Source organism: Schistocerca serialis, unplaced genomic scaffold, assembly GCF_023864345.2.
Source record: "Schistocerca serialis cubense isolate TAMUIC-IGC-003099 unplaced genomic scaffold, iqSchSeri2.2 HiC_scaffold_1167, whole genome shotgun sequence".
Classification (NCBI taxonomy): Eukaryota; Metazoa; Arthropoda; class Insecta; order Orthoptera; family Acrididae; genus Schistocerca; species Schistocerca serialis.
This window is the reverse complement of record NW_026047367.1, coordinates 145001-150000: the sequence shown is the minus strand read 5'-3', so window position 1 is coordinate 150000 and position 5000 is coordinate 145001. Positions and strand designations below refer to the sequence as shown.

Sequence of the window (5000 nt, the reverse complement as noted above, 5' to 3'; positions counted from 1 at the left end):
GTCATGAGCCACAAGTGCATCCTGACGTGACAAATCGGATGATCCCGCAGGCATGCACTTACGATAATCACTATCAACGAACCTGCCGCCCCCTCCCCCCCCAAAATACACCTTTCCCTACAACGTGTACCTTAACCTAAGCTATATTGTACCTTAACCTAAGCGATATTGTACCTTAACCTAAGGTATATCGTACCTTAACCTAACCTACATTGCGCCTTCACCTAACCTACGTTGTACCTTAACCTAACCTACGTTGTACCTTAACCTAACCTACGTTGTACCTTAACCTAACCTACGTTGTACCTTAACCTAACCTACGTTGTACCTTAACCTAACCTACGTTGTACCTTAACCTAACCTACGTTGTACCTTAACCTAACCTACGTTGTACCTTAACCTAACCTACGTTGTACCTTAACCTAACCTACGTTGTGCCTTAACCTAACCTACGTTGTGCCTTAACCTAACCTACGTTGTGCCTTAACCTAACCTACGTTGTGCCTTAACCTAACCTACGTTGTGCCTTAACCTAACCTACGTTGTGCCTTAACCTAACCTACGTTGTGCCTTAACCTAACCTATGTTGTGCCTTAACCTAACCTATGTTGTGCCTTAACCTAACCTATGTTGTGCCTTAACCTAACCTATGTTGTGCCTTAACCTAACCTATGTTGTGCCTTAACCTAACCTATGTTGTGCCTTAACCTAACCTATGTTGTGCCTTAACCTAACCTATGTTGTGCCTTAACCTAACCTATGTTGTGCCTTAACCTAACCTATGTTGTGCCTTAACCTAACCTATGTTGTGCCTTAACCTAACCTATGTTGTGCCTTAACCTAACCTATGTTGTGCCTTAACCTAACCTACGTTGTGCCTTAACCTAACCTACGTTGTGCCTTAACCTAACCTACGTTGTGCCTTAACCTAACCTACGTTGTGCCTTAACCTAACCTACGTTGTGCCTTAACCTAACCTACGTTGTGCCTTAACCTAACCTACGTTGTGCCTTAACCTAACCTACGTTGTGCCTTAACCTAACCTACGTTGTGCCTTAACCTAACCTACGTTGTGCCTTAACCTAACCTATGTTGTGCCTTAACCTAACCTATGTTGTGCCTTAACCTAACCTATGTTGTGCCTTAACCTAACCTATGTTGTGCCTTAACCTAACCTATGTTGTGCCTTAACCTAACCTATGTTGTGCCTTAACCTAACCTATGTTGTGCCTTAACCTAACCTATGTTGTGCCTTAACCTAACCTATGTTGTGCCTTAACCTAACCTATGTTGTGCCTTAACCTAACCTATGTTGTGCCTTAACCTAACCTATGTTGTGCCTTAACCTAACCTATGTTGTGCCTTAACCTAACCTACGTTGTGCCTTAACCTAACCTACGTTGTGCCTTAACCTAACCCATATTGTACCTTAACCTAACCCATATTGTACCTTAACCTAACCCATATTGTACCTTAACCTAACCCATATTGTACCTTAACCTAACCCATATTGTACCTTAACGTAACCTAATTTGTGCCTTAACGTAACCTAATTTGTGCCTTAACGTAACCTAATTTGTGCCTTAACGTAACCTAATTTGTGCCTTAACGTAACCTAATTTGTGCCTTAACGTAACCTAATTTGTGCCTTAACGTAACCTAATTTGTGCCTTAACGTAACCTAATTTGTGCCTTAACGTAACCTAATTTGTGCCTTAACGTAACCTAATTTGTGCCTTAACGTAACCTAATTTGTGCCTTAACGTAACCTAATTTGTGCCTTAACGTAACCTAATTTGTGCCTTAACGTAACCTAATTTGTGCCTTAACGTAACCTAATTTGTGCCTTAACGTAACCTAATTTGTGCCTTAACGTAACCTAATTTGTGCCTTAACGTAACCCATGTTGTGCCTTAACGTAACCCATGTTGTGCCTTAACGTAACCCAATTTGTGCCTTAACGTAACCCATGTTGTGCCTTAACCTAACCTATATTGTGCCTCAACCTAACCTATATTGCGCCTTAACCTGACGCACGTTGTCGCTGAACCTGCTCTGTAATTGTTATGCAACTCGTTAAATTAGTGTAGTGTTGCCTAACCGCAACCCTCGCAATATAGTTCGCTATTCGCACTGCCCGGTCCCCTGTGTATCGCGTCATGTTAAACACCTTGCAGGTGTTGCTGACTTTCCACATGCTCCTGCTATACACTGTAATGTGGATAGCAGCAGGACGTACATGCCCCCCCCCTTCCCCCCTGCCTTCGCAAGCTGGTCGTTGAGAAGTTTGCATGTTCAATGCCCTTCGCATGCCGACGTACTCAGCCTACGTTGTGGTACGGCCTGTCACCTGTCCGCCGATGTACGCAAAACCCACAAACTGTACTGCACATTGGTCCGTATGTACTGAATGATACATCGTGGCACATGTGTGACCGTACGACGACTGCGCCTAGCAACGGCAGACCATACAGTCCAAATATTGTGCACGCAGCTACGTGTCGTCTCCCTATAAGAGCTGGATTGCAGTGTGGTACGCCATTCAGACGTGTGGGAGGAACGGACGCCCTGGATGGCGATCAGCATGAGCAGTCTGTTGATGTAGTGGAGCGTGTATTCGGACGTAGTCGTCTCTTCTCACACACCGTGATAGCATGTTGCACCGCGTTCCACATCTGCGACATCCTGCAGAGGCCGGCTGACAGTCGTTCGCGCAATGGACACCGCATACGTACGGGGGCTACCTTCCACGTGTTCTCGAGGCGTGCACATGTTGTTGCGTCTATGTGGGCAGACGTAGTGTGTTGTGACACCTGACACAGGCATGCAATACTCGTTGCAAATGGCGATGGACGTCTACGTTTGCTGGTGACGTTACGCAAATGAACAACAGGTAACCCGTTGTGGTGCGGTTGTTCTCGCTAGAGGTGAATCAGTGTTGGCGACGATCGGTCGAGCTATTAACCGGTTGTTTCAGGGATACCCACCATGCCCACGAACGTGAAAGGGGACCCACCATGCCCACGAACGCGAAAGGGGATCTGGGTGTGAGGCGATACGCGGCGGTGGCTGGGTGGGACCGTCCCCGGCCGGTGAGGGGGGGCCGCCCGGCGTGCTGGCAGCGCGGTGCGTGGGCGCACGCGCTACAGCCGGCTGGTGGGGGCGGCCAGTGGCAGGCGCGCCGGCCGACGGACGCGGCAGGCGGCGCAGCTGCGCGCCGGCGCCCCCTGCTCGCGGCGCCTTGCGGCCAAAGTAGGTCCTCGCGGGCCCGGTGCGAAGCGCGGTGGCCATCTGCAGTGTGCTGGTCCGATTGAGGACTGTGTGCGCTGAGGATGCGCCGCCGCCCGGCGCTCGGCGCCGCGACGCCGTCTGCTGCTCGGTCGCCCCAGCGGTTCTCGCAGGTGGTTTGTATCGCAGCTGTGCGGACGTGTTGGCGCGTGCGCTGTGCTGGGAGAGTTCGCTTCGGCACCCAAGTGGGGCTTTTGTCCTTCTGTGGCGCTGGCGTTGGAGCTGCCGGTCACCGTAGGTGGCGCGTGTTGTCTCCCGCCGGCAATGCCACGACAGCACGCTCCCGGGCCTCTGTCGGCAGCGGCAAGCTCAGTTGGGAGCACGGGTGGTCGCACCTAAAGCGTCTACTCGCCTAACTCCGGGCGATTGCGCCTCTCTCGAACCCGACCAAGTACTTAGGACGGCGCTGCGCGCCGCCGGGACCTGAGAGGGTTTCGAGGTGTGTTGTGCAGGGGAGCTCAGCCTCCTCCTGTTTGCAGAATAATTGAGCGGACGCTTGCGTGTTCGCGCGGGCCCCCGGGACACACTCCCGGGCGGCCGGCTGCTCAGCTCTAGTTGACGCAGCTCCCTGGTTGATCCTGCCAGTAGTCATATGCTTGTCTCAAAGATTAAGCCATGCATGTCTCAGTACAAGCCGCATTAAGGTGAAACCGCGAATGGCTCATTAAATCAGTTATGGTTCCTTAGATCGTACCCACGTTACTTGGATAACTGTGGTAATTCTAGAGCTAATACATGCAAACAGAGTCCCGACCAGAGATGGAAGGGACGCTTTTATTAGATCAAAACCAATCGGTCGGCTCGTCCGGTCCGTTTGCCTTGGTGACTCTGAATAACTTTGGGCTGATCGCACGGTCCTCGTACCGGCGACGCATCTTTCAAATGTCTGCCTTATCAACTGTCGATGGTAGGTTCTGCGCCTACCATGGTTGTAACGGGTAACGGGGAATCAGGGTTCGATTCCGGAGAGGGAGCCTGAGAAACGGCTACCACATCCAAGGAAGGCAGCAGGCGCGCAAATTACCCACTCCCGGCACGGGGAGGTAGTGACGAAAAATAACGATACGGGACTCATCCGAGGCCCCGTAATCGGAATGAGTACACTTTAAATCCTTTAACGAGTATCTATTGGAGGGCAAGTCTGGTGCCAGCAGCCGCGGTAATTCCAGCTCCAATAGCGTATATTAAAGTTGTTGCGGTTAAAAAGCTCGTAGTTGGATTTGTGTCCCACGCTGTTGGTTCACCGCCCGTCGGTGTTTAACTGGCATGTATCGTGGGACGTCCTGCCGGTGGGGCGAGCCGAAGGCGTGCGACCGCCTCGTGCGTGCTCGTGCGTCCCGAGGCGGACCCCGTTGAAATCCTACCAGGGTGCTCTTTATTGAGTGTCTCGGTGGGCCGGCACGTTTACTTTGAACAAATTAGAGTGCTTAAAGCAGGCAAGCCCGCCTGAATACTGTGTGCATGGAATAATGGAATAGGACCTCGGTTCTATTTTGTTGGTTTTCGGAACCCGAGGTAATGATTAATAGGGACAGGCGGGGGCATTCGTATTGCGACGTTAGAGGTGAAATTCTTGGATCGTCGCAAGACGAACAGAAGCGAAAGCATTTGCCAAGTATGTTTTCATTAATCAAGAACGAAAGTTAGAGGTTCGAAGGCGATCAGATACCGCCCTAGTTCTAACCATAAACGATGCCAGCCAGCGATCCGCC

General features: G+C 50.8%; 1 non-coding gene across 1 annotated transcript in view; it reads left to right on the top strand.

Moving 5' to 3' along the window:
- The first annotated feature begins 3853 nt into the window (after positions 1 to 3853).
- LOC126433484 (small subunit ribosomal RNA) overlaps positions 3854 to 5000 on the top strand; it is a 1909-nt gene continuing 762 nt past the window's right edge. Inside the window, exon 1 of the ribosomal RNA XR_007578520.1 lies at positions 3854 to 5000. This exon is cut by the window's right edge and continues 762 nt beyond it. This is a non-coding gene — a ribosomal RNA (small subunit ribosomal RNA).